This window comes from Rhinatrema bivittatum, chromosome 5 (genome assembly GCF_901001135.1).
Source record: "Rhinatrema bivittatum chromosome 5, aRhiBiv1.1, whole genome shotgun sequence".
Taxonomy (NCBI): domain Eukaryota; kingdom Metazoa; phylum Chordata; class Amphibia; order Gymnophiona; family Rhinatrematidae; genus Rhinatrema; species Rhinatrema bivittatum.
This window is the reverse complement of record NC_042619.1, coordinates 363040582-363067272: the sequence shown is the minus strand read 5'-3', so window position 1 is coordinate 363067272 and position 26691 is coordinate 363040582. Positions and strand designations below refer to the sequence as shown.

Genomic DNA, 26691 nt, shown 5'->3' with positions numbered 1-26691 from the left:
CGTGACTGTCAGCCTCACAGCACCATACAAGGACACTGCAACAAAGACCCCGACTTGCTGTGATAACGTTGCCAAGTAGAACATATGTCGTGAAGGTCACAAACACAATAATTTTGCTTGCAACAAAGAAAGATGCCAAGTTTATTCCGCGCAGGTAGGAGCTTCTCAGAATCATGGAGATCTCCTTCCTATAACAAAAAACACATGGTTGCATTTATTTATACACAAGACAATGCTCTATACTTGTTTGCAATATTTTCTATAGCTCTTTATTGCAATTCAAGACTTTATTTTCAAGGTAAAGTCTTGTGTTTGGAACATTCAACTGTAGACAGCTTGTGTTTGAGTTCACTCTGCTGTAATTGGGCAATGATAATTCCATAGTTCTGCACCTCTTCTTTCCTATGGAAGATTACATGCAAATATTGGTCACAAAACCATCCATGCCCAAAACATGCCTGTATGCCTTTATCGGAAGGATTAAATTGTAAAGCAAGCAGGGATTCTTGTTTGAATAAAACATGCTATATAAATTCAACTTTTTAAAAAAATTGCCTATTTTCATAAGCATGTTGTATATATTGTGAACCGTTGTGATGGCTCCCGCTTAACGACGGTATAGAAAAGATTTTAAATAAATAAATAAATAAATAAATATTCAGTAGATGATGTGACCAATAGATGCAAAGGGACAAAAGCTGAACCAAATTTGTTCTGAGCAAAACTGAATGGCACAGAAGCTTGGTTCTCTTACATTTGGCGATACATATCAACAACAAAGGGAGGAGGAATAGCCTGGTGGTTATAGCAGTGGGCTACAAACCAGGAGACCAGGGTTCGAGTCCCGCTGTCGCTCCTTGTGACCTTGGGCAAGTCACTTTACCCTCCATTGCCTCAGGTACAAAACTTAGATTGTAAACCCTCTGGGGATAGGGAAATACCTACAGTACCTGAATGTAAACCAATGTGATATCTCAGATCAAATGTCTGCATATCAAAAATAATAATAAATAAATAATAAACATAAAACAAACCCAAAACCTTGCAAAGGATTTACATGAGTAATTTCAGAGCCAGCACTATGCACAAGATGGTGCCAATGGCCATGTGACAGGGGCTGGCCAATGGCTCCTGTGACATAGTAAGGGCAAAGGCTATCGGCACCATTTAGAATACCGGCAGCCGAGGGTGTAGTGCAGGAAATGGCTCCCGGATCCCCCCGCTGAACCAGCAGGGAGTTTTGGCAAGTCTTGGGGGGGTCAGGAGGGTGGGGGATTATAGTTAATTTAATTTTAGCCGGGAAAAGAATAAGAATTAACATATAAACGTATCGGGGGACCCCCTTGCCGAATGCAAAGTATCTGCCCCCCCCCCCCCCGACAAATACGAATCCCGAATGCAATGTATGGCGTCCCTCTGCACATCCCTACAGCCCACTGCTGTCAGCACTAAGCCACTCCTCCACTGAAGTCTTGCAGCAACGCTCTCTATCCTATTACAGGTCATCCCCCGTCATCATTGGAGACCGCTTTTAACAGACCTGCAAGGGGGTACTGTGCTCAGTAACAAGTGGTGAGATTTAAAAAGGCCAAGGAAGAAGAACAGATTGGAAACCATGGGCTTCACCTCTACCCTGAAAGGATCCAGCCTGCAGCCCACCTGATGAAGCTCAGTCCAAGAAGGCTTGGAAATCATGACAGCTTGTTAGAAACATCTTAGTGGGTTTACCTCAAACCTTGATTTCTATGAGTCCATTGGAGGCCCTAAAATTGGGTATTTTAAGCAGCTCTGCTACACAGGGTTCCTCCATGTGCTTGGAAGAGAATGAAAGGTTACAAGTTGTTTGCATACAAAAATATCAGTATCCTTAAAATGTGCCCATGTGTTCCAGCATGGCCAAAAGCTCTCCTTAAACACATTTGAGGTCAATATTCAGAAAGCTAGTAAGGAGCAAAACTATGTAGGAAAAGTTACACATGTAGCTTTTCCTGGATATTCAGCAGGACGTATGCGCACACATTTCCTGCTGAATATATTCAAAGTTACATGCTTAACTTTATCCACGTACAGGTAGGACTGTGATTTTTTCTGACCAGATTTGTACATTGCTCAATAAGTGCACAAAATTGATGCATTTGGTAGGAAATACTGAAAACTTGGCATTTTATGTGCGTAATGTGTGTTGCAAGTCCCGTTCTCGGTAGACCCGCAACTGGGCCTATTCACCCTTGCAGCTCTGCTCCCAGATCTGGTCCATCCTCGCTCGTGGCTGTGGGCAGCCGCCTACGCCCCCAAACGCCTGCTGACTCCTCAGCTCCCGGGTCTCCCCGTGCTACCCGCAGGGAGATGCCGTTGTACGGCCTCCTGTGCATCTTGCCTTAGGTGCACGCGCCTCTCGTACCTTTAAAGGGACTGCGGCGGGAAACTAGCCCGCGGCCACGGATGATGACATCATTGAGCCCTGGTATAAAAGGCAAGGCCTGCCACTAGCTCCTTGCCTTGGCAAAAGGACTCCAGTTTGGTTCGTGTGCTCGTTCCTGGTTCCTGATCCTCACTCTGTTCCTGGGTCCTGTTCCTGACCCGTTCCCTGGTTCCTTCCTTGTCGCACTTGGCTTTGACCCTCACTATGTTGGACCATGCTCAGGATTGACCTCTGGCTTTGACCCTCGCTACTTTGAACTACGCTCTGGATGGACCCTCTGGCTTTGACCCTTGCACCATTGGACTCTGTACCTTGTCTTGCTCAGCCACCTGCCCTGACTCCAGCCTGCCTTTGACTATGCCTTCGGTATCTCCATGGACTTAGCCTCTTCGGCTTCAGCCTTCTACCTGGGCGCCCCTGTCTCTGCCCTGTTCCTTTTGGCACCCGGGTCTCTGGATCCCTGCCTCATCCGGATCTACGCCGGTCCCTTGATACCTCTGCTGGTCCTCGGCAATCCTTCCATCTCATCTACTGGGAATCGTCACACTGAGGCCCGCCTAAGACCAGCCGGCCCCGGCACCCAAGGGCTCAGTCTGCGGGGAACAAGGGCTGGTATTGGCGAAGCTCCAGTTGGCCTCCATCTCCTAGTCAGCTCTGCCTCCCAACGTCAACCCTCCCAACGTCAACCCCACCTTGGGCCAAGGGTCCACCACCAGCGCAACAGGTTGCCAAGGCCATGGACTCGGCGGAGCCTTCCGCCCTTGAGGCCATTCCAGGCCTGGCTCTGAAGATCCAGGAACAGCAGCGGTTCCTAGATGCGCTGGCCTCCTCTGTTGAGCGTCTCCATGCTCGAATAGATACCCATGCTGGAACTACAGCACCAACATCTGCTCCAGCCAGCCCACTGTCCGCACCCTCACCCTTTAGGGCTCTGTTGGCCCTACCCACTCCACCCTGCTTTAACGGGGACTCTCGACTCTGCAGAGGGTTTATTAATCAGTGCTATATGCAATTTGCTCTACAGCCTTCCACCTTCCAGGATGAACTCATGAAGGTTACCTTCATTCTCTCTTGTTTGGAAGGCAAGGCGCTGGCATGGGCGTCTCCCTTGTGGGAACGTTCGGACTCTCTTCTTCAAGAGCTATCACATTTCATGACTGTCTTCCATCAGACATTCGACGACCCAGGGAGGCAATCTGTAGCTAATAGGGATGTGAATCGTTTTCCATATCGTCTTAACGATAGAAATCGTGTGGCAGGGCAAGAAAATCGTCTTAGGCACGATTTTTTAGTTTAAAAATCGTTTTTTCCGATTAGTGCGCACTAACTCGAGTTAGTGCGCACTAACGGGAGTTAGTGCGCACTAACTGGGAGTTAGTGCGCACTAACTGAAAATGATACAATTTGACACTTTTCAGGTCAGTTAAGGTCAGTTTAGGAATGAATATGTATTCCTATTGGCTGCCCTCTTATTTATTCATGTTACCAAGTTTCCTACTGACAGTATATGGGGGATGGGAAATGGAAACAGTTGGTAGCTTGACAAAACAAGTAATGTGATCAGTCAATGTGACTAGAACTTGTGCCCTAACCCTGATACCAGGGGTATTGTGATCTTCCTGCACACAGTGCCCTATCCCTATTAATACCAGGAGTGTTGTGATCTTCTTGCACACATCCCGATATCAGGGATAGGGCACTGCATGCAGGAAGATCACAACACTCCTGGTATTAATAGGGATAGGGCACTGCATGCAGGAAGATCACAACACTCCTGGTATTAATAGGGATAGGGCACTGCATGCAGGAAGATCACAACACCCCTGGTATCAGGGATAGGGCACTGTGTGCAGGAAGATCACAATACCCCGGAGGAGTGAGGGTCAGGCAGCTCCCCCCTGTCTGTGAAGCCAGCCTCTCACTAGTAATGCAGGGAGGGAGCTGTCTCAGACTTCACCATCCTCCCCCCCCCCCCCCTTACCCACACACCATTCACTAGCTGGGACATGGGGGAAGTCAGGAGTGAGGGTCAGGCAGCTCCCCCCTGTCTGCGAAGCCAGCCTCTCACTAGTAATGCAGGGAGGGAGCTGTCTCAGACTTCACCATCCTCCCCCCCCCCCTCACCCACACACCATTCACTAGCTGGGACATGGGGGAAGTCAGGAGTGAGGGTCAGGCAGCTCCCCCCTGTCTGTGAAGCCAGCCTCTCACTAGTAATGCAGGGAGGGAGCTGTCTCAGACTTCACCATCCCCCCCCCCCCCCCCCTCACCCACACACCATTCACTAGCTGGGACATGGGGGAAGTCAGGAGTGAGGGTCAGGCAGCTCCCCCCTGTCTGTGAAGCCAGCCTCTCACTAGTAATGCAGGGAGGGAGCTGTCTCAGACTTCACCATCCTCCCCCCCCCCCTCACCCACACACCATTCACTAGCTGGGACATGGGGGAAGTCAGGAGTGAGGGTCAGGCAGCTCCCCCCTGTCTGTGAAGCCAGCCTCTCACTAGTAATGCAGGGAGGGAGCTGTCTCAGACTTCACCAACCTCCCCCCCCCCCTCACCCACACACCATTCACTAGCTGGGACATGGGGGAAGTCAGGAGTGAGGGTCAGGCAGCTCCCCCCTGTCTGTGAAGCCAGCCTCTCACTAGTAATGCAGGGAGGGAGCTGTCTCAGACTTCTCCATCCACCCCCCCCCCCCCTCACCCACACACCATTCACTAGCTGGGACATGGGGGAAGTCAGGAGTGAGGGACAGGCAGCTCCCCCCTGTCTGTGAAGCCAGCCTCTCACTAGTAATGCAGGGAGGGAGCTGTCTCAGACTTCACCATCCTCCCCCCCCCCCCCTCACCCACACACCATTCACTAGCTGGGACATGGGGGAAGTCAGGAGTGAGGGTCAGGCAGCTCCCCCCTGTCTGTGAAGCCAGCCTCTCACTAGTAATGCAGGGAGGGAGCTGTCTCAGACTTCACCATCCTCCCCCCCCCCTCACCCACACACCATTCACTAGCTGGGACATGGGGGAAGTCAGGAGTGAGGGTCAGGCAGCTCCCCCCTGTCTGTGAAGCCAGCCTCTCACTAGTAATGCAGGGAGGGAGCTGTCTCAGACTTCACCATCCTCCCCCCCCCCCTCACCCACACACCATTCACTAGCTGGGACATGGGGGAAGTCAGGAGTGAGGGTCAGGCAGCTCCCCCCTGTCTGTGAAGCCAGCCTCTCACTAGTAATGCAGGGAGGGAGCTGTCTCAGACTTCACCATCCTCCCCCCCCCCTCACCCACACACCATTCACTAGCTGGGACATGGGGGAAGTCAGGAGTGAGGGTCAGGCAGCTCCCCCCTGTCTGTGAAGCCAGCCTCTCACTAGTAATGCAGGGAGGGAGCTGTCTCAGACTTCACCATCCTCCCCCCCCCCCCTCACCCACACACCATTCACTAGCTGGGACATGGGGGAAGTCAGGAGTGAGGGTCAGGCAGCTCCCCCCTTTCTGCGAAGCCAGCCTCTCACTAGTAATGCAGGGAGGGAGCTGTCTCAGACTTCACCATCCTCCCCTCCCCCCTCACCCACACACCATTCACTAGCTGGGACATGGGGGAAGTCAGGAGTGAGGGTCAGGCAGCTCCCCCCTGTCTGTGAAGCCAGCCTCTCACTAGTAATGCAGGGAGGGAGCTGTCTCAGACTTCACCATCCTCCCCCCCCCCCCTCACCCACACACCATTCACTAGCTGGGACATGGGGGAAGTCAGGAGTGAGGGTCAGGCAGCTCCCCCCTGTCTGTGAAGCCAGCCTCTCACTAGTAATGCAGGGAGGGAGCTGTCTCAGACTGGTATCAGGGTTAGGGCACTGTGTGCAGGAAGATCACAACACTCCTGGTATTAATAGGGATAGGGCACTGTAAGAGATGACTGTAGTAGATTGAATAAAGATCTGATGTTTCTGCTCTCCTCACACCAAACAAAAACAACACACAAGCAGAGAAGCCCTTCTTACAAAGCTGAGCTAGTGAGTTAAGTAGGAGGAAAAGTAAACATACTGGTGCCAGTGTGGCTACTTAAAAAATACACTTACCAACAATCAATTACATATATTTGAACTGTGTACAGTTCCAGCCAGGACCACCTTTCTAAAATGCACAGTGATTGGCAAATTCAACATGCACTAGCATTTCAGGTGCCTGCTAACAAAAATAATAAACAAACAAGTTCTAGTCACGTGAGTGCTGATCATTACATTACTTTTTTTGTCAAGCTTCCAACTGTTTCCATTTCACATCCCCCCAACCATATTGGTAACATCAATAGATAAGAGCACAGCCAGCCAATAGGAATACATACATACATATTCATTCCTAAGTGACCTTTACTGACCTGGGAAGTGTGAACACTGTTTCATTTTCTGTTGGTGTTCGTTAGTTTCCAGTTCCATTTCCCATCCCCCCAACCATCACCTCAGTGGTAACCTTGGTAATATCAATAGATAAGAGGGCAGCTAGCCAATAGGAACACATATTCATTCCTAACTGACCTTCAGTGACCTGGAAAGTGTTTATTTGTATCATTTTCAGTTAGTGCGCACTAAATCGAGTTAGTGCGCACTAACGGGGAGTTAGTGCGCACTAACTCGAGTTAGTGCGCACTAACACGATTTAACGATTTTTAACGATAAATCGTTAGAATTTCTATTGTATCGTGTTCTATAACGATTTAAGACGATATAAACATTATCGGACGATAATTTTAATCGTTGAAAAACGATTCACATCCCTAGTAGCTAATACCAGTCTTCTACGCCTGCAGCAAGGTCAGCAGACTTAACGATTACACTATCGAATTTCGGACTCTTGCCACAGAATTGGCTTAGCAAGAGGATTGCCTTCAAGCCATTTACTTGGATGGTCTCTCATCCCAACTAAAAGATGAACTCGCAGCCTGCGAGTTACCCTCCTCTTTAGAGCAGGGGTCCCCAACCTCCGGTCCACGGACCAGGACCAGGCCGTTGGGGGTTTTTTGCCGGTCCGCGGCGCCGCCGCAGACCAGCACTAAACACTGACAGTGTGCTCTGCTCAGAGCACACTTTGTGGGGTGGATGCTGCCCACTGCCCAGGGCCAGTGGAAGCACTAGGCGAACTAGGCGATCGCCTAGGGTGCCAAGCATTAGGGGGCACCGAGCCACCGATGGCCGCTGGTGGACCTCATCCCACTACTGCTGTGAACTACTGAACTACTGCTGTGCTGTGCTGTGCTGTGCTGTGTGCCGGATACACACAGCAAGAAGATCAGCAGGGCCGTGGTGGAGCTCACGTCACCACGGCCCGAAGAAAAAGGTCGCGTCTAAACGTGCAGATGCTCCTCCTCCTTCCTGCCCATGCGGCCCCGGAAGAAAAATGTTGCCGGAGCCGCGCGGGCAGGAAGGAGGATGAGCATCAGCCACATGCAGAAGAGGAGCAGCGCGGCCCGAGAAGACCAGGGCCGCTACCTCATCCTGTGGCGCTACCTCATCCTGTGGCCGCTACCTCATCCTGTGGCTCATCCTGTGGCGACCCGTAAAGAAGAGGCCCAGAGGTGAGAGAGGCTGAGTGTATATGTGTGCGTGTATGAGATGAGTTGAGAGACTGTGTGGGAGTGAAGACCTGAATGTTTGCAGAGAAAGCATGTGAGAGCCTCTGTGTGTGTGAGAGAGACAGCATGTGCCAGTGAGAGACTGTGTGCATGAATGATTGTATGAGAGAGAGCATGTGAGCATGAGAACCTGACTGTGTGTTTGAGGGAAGACGACAGATGGAGAGAAAAGAAATAGAAAAAAAGACAATATAAAAGGAATTGGCAAAAAAATAAGAAAGGGAAGGTGGAAAAAAAAAAGTCTGTGACCAACAGATAGAAAACTAAGATCAGACAGCAAATGTAAAAAAAAAATAAATTACTTTTTACTGATTGACACATGTAATCTTTGGGAATGTGCAAGAGTAGCACTTTCTCTATGCGGATCTCACAATGTACAAGATCAGCATGGAGGAACTGGAAGCCCACGGGGCCTGCACAGAGGAGGCAGCAGAATGGGCTTCAGTGCCAGTAGCAGCAATCAGCACCTCCCCAATAGCCACATGACAGCAGTGACAGTGGCAGCAGAGGAATGAGAGAGGCTCTGAGGTTGCTGGCAAAAGAAAGAGAGGGGGTATCTGCCTTTAGTGTGTGCATGTGTATGAATGGGAGTCTGCCTGGGGGTGTATGTGTGTGAATGCATGGGTGCCTGCCTGAGGGTGTGTCTGTGTATGAGAATGAATGCGTGTCTTCCTGGGGTTTGCTCACAGCCAGGGGAGGTCATGAGAGGGAAGGCGTCAGGTGGAGGAGAGGGGTGTGAAGTTTGGAAAACAAGGGAAACAAGTCCGGTACTCCCACTCATTCTGAACCTATGGTGAGTTGAGTCACATTCACATTATAAATGTCATAATTAAATAAGTATGCACTAAAATCCAACCCCCTCCATAACCCTGCCCCCATATGACCAAAGCCCCGCCCCTGCCGGGCCATGGAAAAATGGTCTTGCTTGAAGCCGGTCCCTGGTGCAAAAAAGGTTGGGGATCTTATTACTCTGGCATGCCATATTGACCACCGCATCCAGGAGTGTCACCATGAAGTTCGGACACCCCGACGTCTTTCTGCGGAGCGTTCCCATTCTCCTCCTGCAGCAGGGTCTGCGACCAGCCGAGTCCTGCCATCTACCAAAATGGAAGAACCCATGCAGCTGGGTCGAGGGCGCCTTACTCCGGAGGAACACCTTAGATGGAGGCATTCATGTCTGTGCCTGTATTGCGGAGCTTCCAGCCACTGCCTCCTGTCTTGTCCTGTCCGTCCTGGCCTAAGTTCAGTGGAGGTCCTGAATTTGGGCACTACTACTCCAGCCCCTCAATTGTCTCTGCCAGTCACCCTGACTTGGGACTCTCGCTCCTTCCCAACCATGGCTAAAACTGATTCAGGAGCAGGTGGGAGCTTTATTCTAAAGGACCTGGTACACCTCCAAACATCTCCACTCGTACCATTGAGATACTGTTACGCATCGCCTCTATCCATGGCGAACCGCTACCTGGAAGGATTTCCCATGTGACGGCACCAGTCCATCTTCTCACTGGAGCCCTACATGAAGAGGAGGTTAAACTCTTTGTGCTGGAGAAGTCCATCCATCCAGTGGTTTTGGGATTACCGTGGCTTCAGCACCACTCTCTCCAGTTTGATTGGGGAACTTTTCAGCTCGATGAGTGGAGCCCAGCCTGTCGTCAACAGTGCCTCAAGAAAGTGGCACCTTCTCCCGCGATTCCCCTTGCAGTGATTGCTTCTGGCCTTCCGCCTCCATATGCAGACTTTGAAGATGTCTTTTCAAAACAGATTGCGGATATCCTCCCGCCTCTGCGTAAGTTCGACTGCCCCATTGAGTTGCTGCCTGGTACTATGCCTCCTAGAGGTGGGACCTACCCCCTATCCCTGCCAGAAACCCAAGCAATGACTGAATACATTCAAGAGAACCTGGCTAAGGGTTTCATCCGCCCGTCTACCTCGCTGGCGGGTGCAGGCTTTTTCTTCGTCACGAAGAAGGATGGGTCTTTGAGACCATGTGCTAATTACCGTGGCCTAAATGCTATAACCCACAAGGACAGATACCCATTGCCGTTAATCTCAGAACAGTTCGACCGCCTCCAGGGCGCTACCATTTTCACCAAACTGGATCTGCGTGGCACCTATAGTCTGGTCCGCTTACGCCTGAAGGATGTTTGGAAAACGGCATTTAACACTAGAGACGGGCATTATGAATACCTGGTCATGCCTCTCGGACTTTGTAATGCTCCTGTGGTATTTCAACGAATGATTAATGAAATCCTACGCAACCTCCAGTATACCAAGGTCGTAGCATACCTAGATGACATCCTCATCTTCTCAAAAGACCTCACCACTCATCGAGCTGAGGTCCGCACTGTACTCCCGCGCCTACAGGAAAATCATTTGTTTGCCAAATTGGACAAATGTCTTTTTGAAAGATCCAGCTTGCCTTTCCTAGGCTACATCATTTCCCAGCGAAGTTTCTCTATGGACTCTAGTAAATTAGTGGGTATTCGCGACTGGCCCAGACCAGTGGGTGTCCGGGCAGTCCAAAGGTTCCTTGGATTCACCAATTATCGTCACTTCATAGCAAACTACTCCCTGTTGGCAGTGCCCCTCACGGCTATGACTCGGAAAGGCAGCAACACGAAGAACTGGTCCTCTGAAGCCCTAGCTGCCTTCCAAGACCTCAAGAATGCCTTCCTTTCTGGCCCTTGTTTGTGCCATCCAGATCCAAACCGCCCTTTTGTCGTAGAGGTGGACACCTCGGCTATAGGGGCTGGGGTGGTTCTGAGCCAGTATTCGACCTGAGGAGTGCTCCATCTATGCTCATTCTACTCCCATAAGTTCTCCCATGCCGAACAAAATTATAGCATAGGGGACAGGGAGTTACTGGATATTAAGCTCACCCTCAAAGAGTGGCATCCCTGGTTGAAGGGCGCTCAGTTTAAGTTCACTGTTTTTAAGGATCATAAGAACCTCGAGCACCTCAGGCATGCACAGCGTCTCAATGCTTGCCAGGCCCGCTGGGCATTAATCTTCTCTCGCTTCAATTTCGAACTCTGTTATCATCTGGCGGAGAAGAACCTCTGAGCGGACGCTCTCTTGTTCCTTTGACCCCGATGATGTTCAAGATGAGCCGAGTCACATCATAGAACCTGCCTGTATCTGCTTGTCAGCCGACACGGTCCCAGCCAGAAAGACTGACATACCTCGCCGGCTCCGAGAAAAGGTCCTACGTTGGGCGCATGACTCCAAGCTAGCCGGCCATCCAGGATGCACCCGAACCCTATGACTACTCCAACCCTACTACTGGTGGCCCACTATGGTTTCTGATACTCGTGCCTATGTGGACTCATGTCCAAACTGTGCCCAGCAGAAGCCACCAGAAGCCACCCTGGGGCCTTCTCCAGCCATTGCCTGCACCAGAAGAGCCATGGACTCATTTATCCACAGACTTTGTGGTGGACCTCCCACCGTCCAAGGTAAATAAGGTCATCTGGGTCATGGACTGATTCTCCAAAATGGCTCATTTTTTAACTTTGCCTGCCTTACTATCGGCCCTGGAATTAGCATGTCTCTTCTTTCAGCATGTCGTTTGCCTTCATGGCCTGCCCACGGATATTGTCTCGGAGAGGGGCCCCCAGTTTGTCGCCCGTTACTGGAGCTCCTTATGTAAGAAGTTTGGAATTACCATTAATTTGACTTCAGCTTACCACCCTCAGGCCAATGGCCAAGCCAAGCGCACAAACCGCTCACTTAGTAATTTCCTTCGTGCCTACTCAAATGACCAGCAGGACAACTGGGCGGAATTATTACCCTGGGCAGAAATTTCTCAGAACTCCCACATTGCAGCAGCCACCAGAGTTTCTCCTTTCTCCATTATGTACGGCAGACAACCTCGGCTTCCACTGCCAATTCCACTGTCTGTGCCCTCGCTGGCAGCTCAGGCTACAACAGATGCCTTCCAAGCGCTTTGCACCCAGACAAATCAACGCCTCCGCCAGGCTGCAGCACATGCTAAGAAATCTGCTGATGCCCACCGTTGACTGGCTCCAGAGTTCCAGCAAAGCCAAAAGGTCTGGCAATGCACCTATTACATTAAACTTAAACTCCCCTCACAGAGGTTTGCACCAAGGTTTTTGGCCCCTTCTCCATTACCCGGCATATCGGGCTGGTTACATACCAGCTCCGGTTACCACTGAACTTAGGGATACATAATTCCTTTCACGTGTCTCTGCTCAAACCAGTGCTACTCTCATGGCCTTCTCACAAGGCTCCTGAACATTCCCAGCTTACTACGGAAACCAATACTACGAATCGAGTACAAGAAGTCCTTGACTGCTAAAGAAGAGGCCGCCGTTGGAAGTACCTTCTCTCCTGGGAAGGCTACAGCCCCGAGGAGAACTCCTGGGAACCTGCAAGTAACATCTTGGACAAGGGACTCCTCCTCCGTTTCCATCATGCCCATCCAGGCAAACCCAAGTCTCCAAGAGGGGGGCGTAAATGGAGGCGTACTGTTGCGTGTCCCATCCGCAGTAAGCCCACAACCGGGCCTACTCACCCTTGTAGCTTTGCTCCCGGACCCGGACCCATCCTTGCTCACGGCTGTGGGCAGCCACCTACGCCCTCGAGAGCCTGCTGCCTCCTTGGCTGTTCCTGACTCCTCCACGGACCTCGGCTTAGGCGCGTACACGCACACCTCTCGTACTTTTAAAGGGACCGCGGTGGGATACTAGCCCTCGGTCCCGCGCGATGACATCATCGGGCCCTTGTATATAAGGCAAGGCCCGCCACTAGTTCCTTGCCTTGGCAACAGGTATCCATGTTGGTTCGTGTGCTCGTTGCCCATTGTTCCTGGTTCCTGATCCTCACTGTATTCCTGGTTCCTTCCTTGTCTCGCTGGACTGACTCTTTTGGCTTTGACACTTGCAACGCTGGACCAGGCTCAGGACTGACCCTCTGGCTTTGACCCTTGCTATGTTGGATCACGCTCAGGATTGACCTCTGGCTTTGACCCTCGCTATGTTGGATCACGCTCAGGGTTGACCTCTGGCTTTGACCCTCGTTACGTTGGACTACATTCTGGATGGACCCTCTGGCTTTGACCCTTTCTCCGTTGGACTCTGTACCTTGTCTTGCTCAGCCGCCTGCCCTGAATCCAGCCTGCCTTTGGTAGTTCCCTGGACTTGGTCTCTTAGGCTTCGGTCATCTTCTACCTGGGCGCCCCCTGTCTCTGCCCTGTTCCGTTTGGGCCCGGGTCTCTGTATCCCTGCCTCATCCAGACCTACGCTGGTCCCTTGATACCTCTCTGCTGGTCCTCGGCAATCCTTGCATCTCATCTACTGGGAGTTATCACACGGAGGCCCGCCTAAGACCAGCCGGCCCCAACACCCAACCTGCGGGGAATGAGGGCTGGTATTGGCGAAGCTACAGTTGGCCTCCTCTTCTAGTCAGCTCCACCTCCTGACAGTGGAGAGACCCGTGGGGCTTGCCCTACGGGTTGTGTCAACCCCACCTCGGACCAAGGGTCCATCATCAGCGCAACAGTGTGAAAAGTTCCACACACCCAGGTTTTTAATATTGATTTCATTCATTTCTAAAACAAAGGCTTTGCTTAATTTACGCTTTTGAAAAGAAAGCTGTACTGTCCTCAACTTATATAACTCTGCTTGAGTTGCTAAAAAGTCAGCTAAACATTTTTTCCTTTCCCAGTTTCCAAATATCAGAGAGATCTCAGTTCTTAATACCAAAACATTTATTGAATGATAAACGGTTTGACACTCACTGCGAATGGCATAGTATGATCACAGCAGGCTTGGTACAGCTGTGACGACAAGAATCTCTGAAAGCTCAGTCACAGGCAGACACCTGCAGCTGCAGAAGAAGCTATAACTACTATTGCATAGCAGGGACTAGCAGTGGATGGGAAATAGATAAAGATGAAAAGAGTGATGCTTCTAGGAGCTTGTAGACGATGTAGGAGAGCTGTTTGCCAAAGCCTTTTCCCAACTGAAATCTATGCAGGATGTAAACTCTCCCAGGCATTCTTAAGGGCAAGGGACTAACAGAAAGAAGCAAAAGGACACAGAGAGAGGGAGGCAAACAAGAATAGATCCAACAGGAAGCTCAGCATCAAAAATAACTACCAGTAATCAGGAGAAAGAGCTCTACATATGTAGAGACTCTAGGGTAAGCAATATCGTAAGTTCAAAAAAAGAAACATTTTTTTTATTTATTTAAAATCTTTTCTATACCGTCGTTAAGTTAGATACCATCACAACGGTTTTCATAAAGGCAGAAATGGTTATGTTCAATAAAGAACTGGGATATACGAGTATAATGGTGCCAAAAGGTTTCGGTTACAATAAAATTCAAAATAAAGATTATTTGATTGAGTGTCACAAATCTTGTCCTTTTCAAAAGTGTGCTGTATACTATTAATTAACATTGAAATTGAGTGCTGGTTGTTTGGAGTGTTACTGCCAGTTTTATTTCTCAACTTATTCTCCGTTTTTTTTGTAGAAAGCTTGTTTAAAAAGCCAGGTTTTTAAACTTGCTTTGAAACGTTTGTAATTGTTCTGAAACCTTATTTCCGGAGGCATGCTATTCCATAGAGAAGGACCTGCCAGGGACAGTGCTCTATCCCTCACTTGTGTAAGTCTTGCTGTTTTTACAGAGGGGACGGTTAGGAGGGCTTTGTTGGCTGATCTGAGATTTCTTTGTGGAACGTGTACACTCAGTGCTGTGTTGAGCCACTCTGCTTTTTCATCGTGAATTAGTTTATGTACTGTACAGAGTGCTTTGTATTGTACTCTTTATTCAATGGGTAGCCAATGTAATTCTGCTCGTGTTTCACAAATATGATCTCTTTTATTTTTTCCTGTAAGAATCCGTGCAGAAGAGTTTTCTAATAATTGAAGCGGTTTTATGGTGGTGTATGGTAGACCTAAGAACAGGGCATTACAGTAGTCAGTGCTTGCAAATATCAGAGCCTGTAAAACAGTTCAGAAGTTTGAAAGTGTTAAAGGTTTTAGTTTTCTTAGGACCATTAGTTTAGCGTAGCCTTCTCTTACTTTAAGTGATATGTGTTTGAGATTAAGTTCCATGTTGACTATTACACCTAGGTTTCTTACCTTTTCTATTAATTCTAATTTTTTGATTGTTCTTCAGTATAAATGGAGTTTTAATGATATCAATGTTTTTTCGTTCCAGGTGTATGAATTCAGTTTTATCGATATTAATGACTAGTTCCATTTGGTTTAGTGGTTTTATTATGTCCAGACAGATATTTGCAAAGTTTAATGTTTTTTCAATTGAGTCGTCAATTGGTAGGATTAATTGAATGTCATCGGCATAATTGTACATACATAGCATAGCAGAGGTAGAACAAAATGAATGCTTGTAAAACTGGAAAAATTAGAAAAATGGGAAGATATAAAACTTAAAGTGTCATAATTACCTTCTTATAATGTTAACAAGGTCTGTAAATGACTTCTCCCAGGCGTACATCTTTATTATTCGCATTCCAGCTATCACTTCATTCATGGTTCTAATCCTGGAGTCTGTAAAGGCTGCTGTCTTGCTCCTATAAGATTTATTTTTTACAGTAAAGAACAAGTTGAGATTTAAATCAGCCTCTGATATCATAAAGCGCCTGTCACAAAGCTAAGCATGCATATTAGGGCAGACTGCATATTACTTCTGCTGTACAGCGCTGAGAGGTGCGTGCCGTGCTGTACAGAGACATGAGACAATCCCTGCTCCTTAGCGTTGATAGTCTACTTAAGACTGGGAAGAACTAAGCCAGGTGCTATTGATTAAGAAGGAACTTTTAATTAACATTGGGAGGAATGAGGCATCAAGAGGCTGCATAAGAAAGGTAGCCAGTGAGTGGAATAGCCCCCTCCAAAGGTGGGTTTTTAGCCAGGATTCGAGTGTGTCACTTCAACTGAACAAAGCAAAGTCTCCTCCTCCTATAAGAGACAAGGCAATGGGATATAGGAGGAGACAGCAGAATTTAAAATACTGCTTTAATTACTCTGAGTTAAGACACCACAAAGAGTAAGGGAGGAGGGGGAACAAATTAGCAAAAATAGCACAATTCTAAGCAATGATTCTCTCTCTGACTTTAGGGAGGGAAATTTTAAAAAGTATGGGCCAATGCAAAACAGTACGCTCAGCCGAGCACACTGTTTAACCCGCAGTTGGATGTGCGTTTTGGAGGTGCATCCACAGCCCCCTTATGCTATAAGGTGATTAGCGCATCCACAACGCGCGTCCAATGCCCGCAAATGTATGTTGATGAGGCTAATAGTAATTCACCCCACATGCAAAAAATACATGTGCGCCAGAGCCACACATTTTTACGCTCAGAAATAAATGCCTGACAGTTTTCTAATTTCTAAGCACCCCAAAAAGCTGTACAGAAAAACAGAAAATACTGCTTTTCTGTACATCCAGTATTTTTCTAAGCACTTTTTGGGGTCCTTAGAAATTAACGCCTGCACTGTCAGGCATTAATTTCTGAGTGTAAAAATGTGCAGGTCTGGCGCACATTTTTTTTTTTTGCATGTGGGGTGAATAACTTTCACGGCACATTGGACGCACTAATCCCCTTATAGCATAAGGGGCTGTGGATGCGCCTCCAAAACGCGCGTCCAACTGCGGGTTAAACAGTGTGCTCGGCTGAGCATACTGTTTTGCATTGGCCCCTACTTTTTAAAATTTCCCTCTCTAAAGTCAGAGAGAGAAATCATTGCTTAGAATTGTGCTATTTTTGCTAATTTGTTCCCCTCCTTCTTTATTCTTTGTGGTGTCTTAGCTCAGAGTAATTAAAGCAGTATTTGAAATTCTGCTGTCTCCTCCTATATGATGATATGAAGTCTGAGGAAACAAAAGTTTAAAAAAAAAATACATTTTAAAAAAGTGCAGGTGGTCAAGTTAGGGAAACAGATGCTCAGTTAACAAGCATCCATTTTCCTAACACTGGCTGTGCACCAGTTAGGAAAACGGACGCTTGTAAAATTGAGTGTCCGCTTTCCTAACTCACGGACAGCCAACCTTTCCTGGGCAACCGCTGCCGAGGCACTAGGGTGCTCAATTGACCCTAGTGCCTCCTTGGCAGCGCAACCCCTCTTTTAAGTATTGCATCGCGCACCCAGGAAAGGTGCCTGTGCATGCGTTAGCAAAGTGGGCGCTCAACACTGTGCACTATTATGTGCTGTTGTGCTAGCAGCTTGGCTAACTGCTTTAAACTACACGCATATTTTCTGGCTAACTTATGCATGATGTTACAAAATTACCCACAAACTGGGTAGCAAGATTCAATGTTTATCATCATAAAGGGCAATTCAAAATTATAGTAGTGCACTTGGGAATCCTGTTGCATAATAGAAAAGCAGGATTTCTATTTAATCTCCCTTACAATCTACAGTGATTATAATAAGTACAAATATGTAAGCAATAGGTTTGAAATTGTTTTCTTTACTGCTGACTCAATGCTCCCAAAACAAAGGCAATAATTTTTCATGCGCACGTTTCATTTCCCTAGTGGATGTCATGAAAATCTCTCAAAGACAAGACTAGCATGAGCATGAATATTCTTAACACCTATAATTCTCTTACAGGTTGATACAGTAAAAATCACGGGAGAGCGGGCGAGCGCCCCAGGCCACTCTCCTGTGCGCGCGATTCAGTAACTTAATTTATTTAAATTAGGGCCCGCGGTAAAAAGAGGCGCTAGGGACACTAGCGCGTCCCTAGCACCTCTTTTTGGACAGGAGCGGCGGCTGTCAACAAGTTTGACAGCCCATGCTCAATTTTGCCGGCGTCTGTTCTCAAACCCACTGACAGCCACGGGTTCGGAAACCAAACGCCGGCAAAATTGAGTGTCCAGTTTTCAACCCGCAAGCCCATTTTTTTTTTTTTTTTTTTATTATTATTATTTTTAACTTTTTTTTTTAACTTTTGGACCTCAGACTTAATATCGCCATGATATTAAGTTGGAGGGTGCACAGAAAAGCAGTTTTTACTGCTTTTCTGTGCACTTACCCGGTGCCGGCAGAAATTAACGCCTACCTTTGGGTAGGCGCTAATTTCTTAAAGTAAAATGTGTGGCTTGGCTGCACATTTTACTTACTGTATTGCGCGGGAACGACTAATAAGGTCATCAACATGCATTTGCATGTTGTGGGCGCTATTAGTCTCGGGGGGGGGGGGGGTTGGACGCGCGTTTTCGACGCGCTATTACCCCTTACTGAATAAGGGGTAAAGCTAGCACGTCAAAAACGTGCGTCCAAATGCCGGTTAACAGTGCGCTCCACTGGAGTGCACTGTACTGTATCGGCCTGTTAGTTGGAATGTGGTAGCTTGAGCTAATCTACTAGCAAGAAAGAGGGGGAGGGGGGGGGAAACCTAGGCAATGCAAAACAGATTAGGACGTTTACATTTCTGTCACTTGCTGAGCCATCAGGTGTGAGTCCAGTCATAAAGAGGGCAATTTTCTAAAATGTATTTACCCGGAGAAAATGGCCTGACCAAAAGTTCTAATACTGCTACAGTAGGAGTAGCTTCCATAGTGTGCATCTAGGTGAGGGGGAGGAAGTTTGCAGGTGCACATCTGGTTTACCAACAGCTGGCGGACACACCCTTCGACAGGACTGAGCTGGACCTTCACATATATCAACTCCATTCCCCGCAGGTTGAGCCATTAGGTTTCTAGGGGCCGGCAGGACTTAGGCAAGTGTCCCTAGGGGCAGTTAGAAAGCGAGAGTCCAGGGCCGGGCTGAGGTCAGGACTGGAAGCGATCAAGGCGTAGTTGGGATTCAGAGCAGAGATCAGGCAGATGAGGAACCGGAAAGAGGCAAGGCAGGCTGGACAAGGCAGGGCTGGAACAGGACTGAGGCAGGCACAGGAACTGGAGCACACCACAAACAGGAATAGGAACATGAGCTGCAAAGCTGCGGGTGACCTGTTGCTGAGGCATTAGGGTAAGCGCAGCAGGGGATTAAATACCCCACTGCGTGTCGTCATCGGGAAGCAGAGCTGGAAAGTTCCCTGCAGTGGGGTCTTATATCAGCATGTGTGTCTATGGGCTGTATCAGCAGCCAGGGATTGGCGGGGTACAGAGGGTGAGCGCAGCTGGTCATGTAGTCATCCCACAGCCGGACAAATGTTACATTAACCAGTTTACCAATTAGTCCACCAGCTTGCCCAGTCCTTCTCCAGGTCATCGAGACCCTCCTGGTTCTTCAACCTGAACCCCCCCACCCCCACCCCTCCATTCACCAGACCTCCCAGCTAGTCAGTACTGCACAATAAGTACGTTTAATATCACTTACACCAGATAAATAGCAGGTGTAAAGATATGTGAGTACCTGTCTTTTAAAAAAGCAATTTGCACACGTAATTGTTAGTCCCGCCCCAGAATGCCCCAGCCTAACCCTTTTTCCCATGCAAATACGTGCGCACGAACGTGAACATGCACACTATGGAATACGCAAGCACAGGCTACTTACGCGTATATATGTCATTTTATGCACACAAAGTTTCGAAAATTCACCATTTAATGTTTGTACTTGCAAATTTTCAAAGGGAAACAACGTAATACTTTGTCTTTGGAAATCTGTTTTAAAACACGTTATTGTAAATCTACTAGTGTACTTTTAACTATGCGGGATGTTCGAAAATGTCTCACCAAGTCACACTGCCATCATTATTGTCACTAATGTTGCGATCCCCCCTGCTGCTGCGCTGCAGGAGGTCTCTTACCTTCCTCCAGAGGCCGCTCTGAAGCCAGGGCCTCGCCTGCGCATCATCCAGGACTTGCTCCAGGGCCTGAGAGGCCTAGCTGTGCCGGTGGCTTGCAGCCTCAGTGTTTGGACTTCCTGTTGGGCGACGCCCTTCCCTAGGGGCTGGCCCGCAGCTCTCTACCCTAGTTATAGGACCAGCGGTGGGCGGTCCTGGCAAGCTCCTCCCAGGGAGTTGCCCTCTACCTCCAGTATTTAAGGACTTTCTGTTCACTGTGTCTTTGCCTTCGGATTGGGTTACACAGTTGCCTGTGGCCTCTCCTGATCCAGGTTCTCCATGACTCTGACTCCTGTTTGTCGTCAGCCTGCCTTGACTCCGGTCCGTGACTATGACTCCTGCTTGTCTTCAGCCTGCCTTGACTCCGGTCTGTGACTCCGACTCCTGCTTGTCTTCAGCCTGCCTTGACTCCGGTCCGTGACTCTGACTCCTGCTTGCCTTCAGCCTGCCTTGACTCCGGTCCGTGACTCTGACTCCTGCTTGTCTTCAGCCTGCCTTGACTCTGGTCCGTGACTCCGACTCCTGCTTGTCTTCGGCCTTTGGATTGGGTTACACAGTTGCCTGTGGCCTCTCCCGATCCAGGTCCTCCGTGACTATGACTCCTGCTTGTCGTCAGCCTGCCTTGACTCCGGTCCGTGACTCCGACTCCTGCTTGTCTTCAGCCTGCCTTGACTCCGGTCCGTGACTCCGACTCCTGCTTGTCTTCAGCCTGCCTTGACTCCGGTCCGTGACTCTGACTCCTGCTTGTCTTCAGCCTGCCTTGACTCCGGTCCGTGACTCCGACTCCTGCTTGTCTTTGGCCTGCAGATTGTGCATTACAGTTGTCTGTAACCTTGCCGGTCCAGGTCCTCTGTGTCTCCTGATGCCTGTCTCTGACCCTGCCTAGATGTTTGTTCCTGTGCCTGCCAGCCGTAAGGGCTTCGGATGTGAGTTTCCCAGCATCGGAGTCCTGTTCGCCTGGGTCTTCCCCGCGCCCTCCTTCTCAGCGTGGTCCGCGACCAGCCTTCCTAGGCTGTGTAGGGCGCGTCTGGGACAGGGTGGTCCGCGACTCGGTCCCACGGGTGGGCTGAGTAGGGCGCCCTGATGGACAGTGCAATGTTCCCGTCCAGCCTTGTCTTCAGTGTCTGCTTCAGCCCTTGTCCGGATGTCTACCTGTCTCTGCCTTGACCTGGTTCCTGAGCCTTCTGTCCTGTTGGGCCCTGGAGTGGCCAACAGGAGGGATTCGTCCCACGGGCTCTTGAGCTTCTGCCAGCCGAGGGGGCTTCGGATGTGAGTATCCCAGCATCGGAGTTCCTGCTCGCCTGGGCCTTTCCTGTGTCTCGCTTCAGCCCTTGTCCTGATGTCTTCGTCTTGCTTCTGCCCCGTCTGATGTCTTCAGTTTAAGGACTCTGTCTGCCCTCGCCTCTGTCCGGCCTGCTGCCCATTGCCGTTCCCTGCGGCGGGTCCGAAAGGGCCGGGAACAGTCGGAGGACCGTTCACTAGTCAACTTCCCCGTGTTGGCTACCATGGGCATGCCGGTCCGGCTGAGGGCCGGACTCCCTGCTTCTGTTCCTGCCTGCCTGGCTCACCATGCCTGCTCAGCTCACCTCCCACGGTGTGGCCTTGGGCTCCTCCTGGGGTCCTGCCGTGGCCCAAGGGCTCACCACCCGCCCGAGACGACCGCGCCCGCGCGCGCTCGTAACAACTAACCCTTAAATTTAAGTATTGCCCCTTATTTTCGACGGATTATATAAAATACACAAGTAATGCTAAGCGAAACTGTCAGAGGCTGAGATTCACATTTTGGGAATGTGTGGTAGAAAATCTAATTTCATGATAATCGCCTCATTGGGAGCTGCATTAAAATAAATAAAAAGCACATGGACAAGCTGATGGATTGATTGAAATGTCAATAACTGAGCTATGTTAAAATGGTCAGCACTGACTGGAAGAGAGAATCGAGGGCTCTCTTAGGGTTTTTGTAGAGCTGGGTCAGAGGACCACCAAAGTTTGTAGGTCCCTCCAGACAGCCTCTCCAGTTTCAATGCTAATGGAGGCGTGAGAACTGGGAGAAAGGGGTGCTAATTATCGCACTTCAGTTCTATCAGTCTTCTCTCTGACCATGCTCACTGAGGGCAGTGAGAAAGCACTGCCCTGAAATGTCTTGTAACTGAGCTTGCTGGGAAAAGCTGGCAGGACATGATCCACTGCACTAATACTGAATCAATACCCACCTGGTACTGTCACAAAAATGCTTCCAGTCATTTTTATTTTTTTTTGGGTAATGCAAGACCTGGCAAATCAGTCCCTACCTGCATGAACAAAACCTGCTCAACAATTTGGTAATACAAAACCTGGCAAATGGTCCCTAGCTGCATGAACAAAACCTGCTCAACAATGGTCCGCATTCAATTAGCGCCACTCAAAAATCAAAGCAGCAAACACACATCTGCTTGTATCCATTAATCTTTACTGACAATCAATTCAAAGACTCGTATGTTCAAAGATTACAAATCCAAATTATCCTCTATTAATTCCCTATTGCTAAGAACTGCACAATAAATTGAAGTAAATGGCTCAGAAAAGCTACCTTATTGACCAGAAGACTCAGGTTCAACGACTAAACCCAGCTCTTGCTCTTTGGCTGGCAGCATTCACCACCTCTGGAAGGGAATCCAAGCCATAACAAAGGGCAGTATCTGCTTTGCACATTCAAAGTGCAAGCATACCAGAGTGCCAGAGGGAAGTATGCTCTGCAATCCCTGGCCAAGGTTTTTTGCTGCAAAGACTGCACTATAAGGGAAAAGAGAGGGCTATAAAAATGGAGATTTTTTTTTTTTACTGAAAAATGATAACACTATAGCTCCAGTAGGAGCTGGTTCCAACTGAACAGGAAAATCCAAAGAAGCAGGAGGAAGCTGTAGGCAAAAAAAAAAAAAATTCTAGCAAAGTCCAGACCTGCCAAGTCTCTAACTTTGTATTACATTTCGTTATTGTATATATTTACAGCCTATTTAGTATTACATTTTGTAATTGATCTTTTGTTATTGATCTTTTCACATTCCCTGTCAAGCGGTAATTTAGCATAGTTCTCTGTTAATTGTAAACAGATGTGATATCCCATTGAACGCCGGTATACAAAAATGGTTAAATAAATAAATAAATAACTTCAGGTGTCCATCTCCTGCGTAAGAGCAAGAAACTCCCACCTAGCACAATGGGAGGTAGGATCCCTTCAACGCATGCAGGTACATGGCCACACACACCTCTCCACCCAGACTGAAGCATTTGTACAAAAGGTGGCAGGAACCCCTCCTGCCACTGCTGCAAACAGCTGCTCTGCCCTCCCCACTGGCGCAGTGCACTGGAAGGCAGATACTTTCTGTTGATCTCGTGATGCATGAGAACGTGATTTGAACCTGCTCGCGGTGCCAATGTGGAGAGACAATGTCGGGAGGTTGTCAACAGCCGTAGCAGGATAGGCCTCTGCTGTTCAAGTTAACTGAGGGAAGAGGAAAGGGTGCAGATGCAGGGAGCTGTGGACTAGGCATGGGACATATGCTGTGAAAGGTGTCAGAGGTATAGGAGCAGATGCTTAGGAAGAGTAGAAGAGGCACGAGAAGATGCCAGGAAGCGGTGGAAAGAGTTGGGTCACGAAGGTATAGATACTAAGAAGAAGGAAATAGGCAGAAGGTTGAATGCTGGGGAAAAGCAGGAAGGGGCAGAGAGAAAAACAGAGGACTGGTGGAGAAAGGGGGCATGAAATGTGGCGAGATGGGGAAGGAGGAATTATAGGGATGAAGGATGATGTGGAGATGGAAGAATAGGAGGTGATGGGATGGGAGACATAAGCACTGGAATGATAGGAGAGAGGAAGATGAAGTGGAGGGGTTGAAGAGAGTTCAAAGATATGAAAAAAGCTACAGAGGAGTTAAGAACAGAGGGTAATGAAAGGAACAAAGATGGAAGCTGAAAATAAAAACTGGAAGAAAGAGCAGAGTATCGGGGAATGAATCCAGGATGGGAGAGAGGGAGAAAGGACCCATGAAGGAAGAGAGGGGAGAGAGAATGCAGGGGATAATGGAGAGGGAAAAGACTGGGGATGGGGGATGGGGGATAACAGAGAGCCCTGGATTTCAGGGGGGGGGAGGAATCTAGGGTGATTACATAAGAGGATAGGGATAAACAATGAAGTAGGAAAGGAAAAATGAGAGCATGAAATGAGGAAAACTGCCAGGTACTTGTGATCACGACTGACCCGATAATGGCATTTTCTTATAGCAGCATAGAAACATAGAAATAATGGCAGAAAAGGACCAAACGGTCCATCCAGTCTACCCAGCAAATGTATGGTAGCATTTGCCATGCCATACAAGTCACCACTATACTTAGTTTCCCAAACCGTCAAAGTCAGGGCCCTTGTTGATTGCTCTCAGTCCAATTCCCCGTTACCTCTTGCCGCTGAAGCAGAGAGCTATGTTGGAGTTGCATCACAAGTGTAAGGCTTATTGGTTAAGGGTAGTTACAGTGCATCAGCAAGTTACCCCCATGCTTATTTATTTTCCCAGACCAAAAAATTAAATGTCCTTGTTGGTTGCTGTCAAACTAATTCCCCTTTTCCCGCTGCCGTTAAACAGAGAGCAATAATGAGTTACATTAACAGTATGAAGGCTTATTGGTTAAGAGTAGTAACAGCCACACCAGCAAGTTACCCCATACACATAAGAAACTGCCATTCTGGGTCAGACCATGTGTCCATCAAGCCCAGCATCCTGTTTCCAACAGTGGCCAAACCAGACTACAAGAATTTGGCAAGTACCCAAATACTAAGTAGATCCCATGCTACTGATGCCAGTAATATTCCAACATAAACATATAAGGGAATGATTGCTTGGTGGTAATCTTGTACGGGGGTGATCCTATGAGGGTAACCAAATTGCAGTTATCCTCTCGTGGACCCCCGTCTATTATTCTTTTATTAATCTTTAATTGAATTTGCCAACATCTTTTTTTATATATATTTTTCTGTTTTCTAAAAATCCCTTCTCCCCTGCTGCTTTTCCGCCCCACTGGTGTTATATTTCATACTTATCGGGACGTCACCTCTATAGTGTCTCATGGGAACGGAGCTGCTTGTCCGACACGGGCCATGTTTCGGCACGGGGTGCCTGCTTCAGGGACTATGGGAGAATGAGCTGTGTCCAACACTGGGTTCACAGCGTGTGAAAAACCTTTAATATATGAAAAAGTTAATCTCAAAAAGCCTTCTGTAGCCTTTATTACACATTTAATAACAAGACTTAACCTAAGACCCACCTTGCCTTTAAAAACTTACTGTTGTGCTGCTTTTCTTTGTCATTCGTGGGACGCCCGTAGTGCTTATCTGTGCGTCGGCTTCGTTCTAACTGTTTATATAGACCTGCCTAGGGAGCCTACCCTTCGTCAGACCGAGGCTATCTCAGATGTGGGTAATTACAATAATGTTTTGGATTTCCGGCGGACCTGACGGGGGACCGCTTTGATTTGTCTATGTATTGCTGCCTTATAAAGCGGACCTGGTAGACAACCAGTGCTTACCACGTCCGTTTGGTTGTTTTTTTATTTTTTTATTTTTTTATTTTATAGGCGGCTTCAATTAAACCAGGGGCGTTTTCCAGGCGGGGCTAGTCACTCTTGATTTTTTTCTTTTAGAGGGCGGGTTTGATTCAATGGAGGGCGTCTAACGGGCGGGGCTAACAGCCGCGCCTGTTTGTAAATTAAAAACCTCTTATATCTTTATGGATTTAATACCATCTCACGGGCTAGGTTGACTGCCACGCCTGTATATAGATTGGAAGCTTTTTATTCCTCTTGATGTTACGCCTCTTTGGTTGAACAATAGTCCTGTCAATAATAAAGCCGTGACGCTATTGTCACTACCCTTGAATGACTCTGCTGTTGAATCCTTTATTGTTTCGCAATTATTTACTCTGGGGCTAGTGTTTTTGGATCCTTGCGATTCTTGTTGTTTCCTTGCCGGCATTAGCGGACCTCCCGATGAGATGTTTATAATGGAACATATGTTTCTGCATATACAACGGCTCTGGTGAGTGCCTAATGCTCACCATGCCTGATGTGATTTCATGTTTTTTTTGTTTTTTTCCCCCAAAAGCATGGGAAATTCCTCGGCGGGTCTGTGAGCCTCGCCGACCTATGGGTTAGCTGCTAGCTATTAAATGAAGTATTTAGTCTCTTTAATTAAGTACATCCATAGAGATCCGTGAGATGGTATTAAATCCATAAAGATATAAGAGGTTTTTAATTTACAAACAGGCGCGGCTGTTAGCCCCGCCCGTTAGACGCCCTCCATTGAATCAAACCCGCCCTCTAAAAGAAAAAAATCAAGAGTGACTAGCCCCGCCTGGAAAACGCCCCTGGTTTAATTGAAGCCGCCTATAAAATAAAAAAATAAAAAAATAAAAAAACAACCAAACGGACGTGGTAAGCACTGGTTGTCTACCAGGTCCGCTTTATAAGGCAGCAATACATAGACAAATCAAAGCGGTCCCCCGTCAGGTCCGCCGGAAATCCAAAACATTATTGTAATTACCCACATCTGAGATAGCCTCGGTCTGACGAAGGGTAGGCTCCCTAGGCAGGTCTATATAAACAGTTAGAACGAAGCCGACGCCCAGATAAGCACTACGGGCGTCCCACGAATGACAAAGAAAAGCAGCACAACAGTAAGTTTTTAAAGGCAAGGTGGGTCTTAGGTTAAGTCTTGTTATTAAATGTGTAATAAAGGCTACAGAAGGCTTTTTGAGATTAACTTTTTCATATATTAAAGGTTTTTCACACGCTGTGAACCCAGTGTTGGACACAGCTCATTCTCCCATAGTCCCTGAAGCAGGCACCCCG

At 48.3% G+C, this 26691-nt stretch overlaps 1 protein-coding gene and 1 long non-coding RNA gene across 3 annotated transcripts in view; both read right to left on the bottom strand.

Annotated features, from left to right (window-relative positions):
• The window catches only part of ABCC4 (ATP binding cassette subfamily C member 4), a 1099276-nt gene that overhangs the window by 807596 nt on the left and 264989 nt on the right, over positions 1-26691 (bottom strand). The window lies entirely within an intron of this gene.
• On the bottom strand, positions 53-25267 carry LOC115093070. 2 transcript variants are annotated; one of them, XR_003857161.1, is made up of 4 exons: positions 25130-25244; positions 24898-25025; positions 15470-15595; positions 53-188 (listed from the first exon to the last, which is right to left on the bottom strand). It is a non-coding gene; the product is annotated as an uncharacterized LOC115093070 (long non-coding RNA). The 2 variants fall into 2 exon arrangements; XR_003857162.1 differs by lacking the exon at positions 24898-25025 and having other exon boundaries at positions 25130-25267.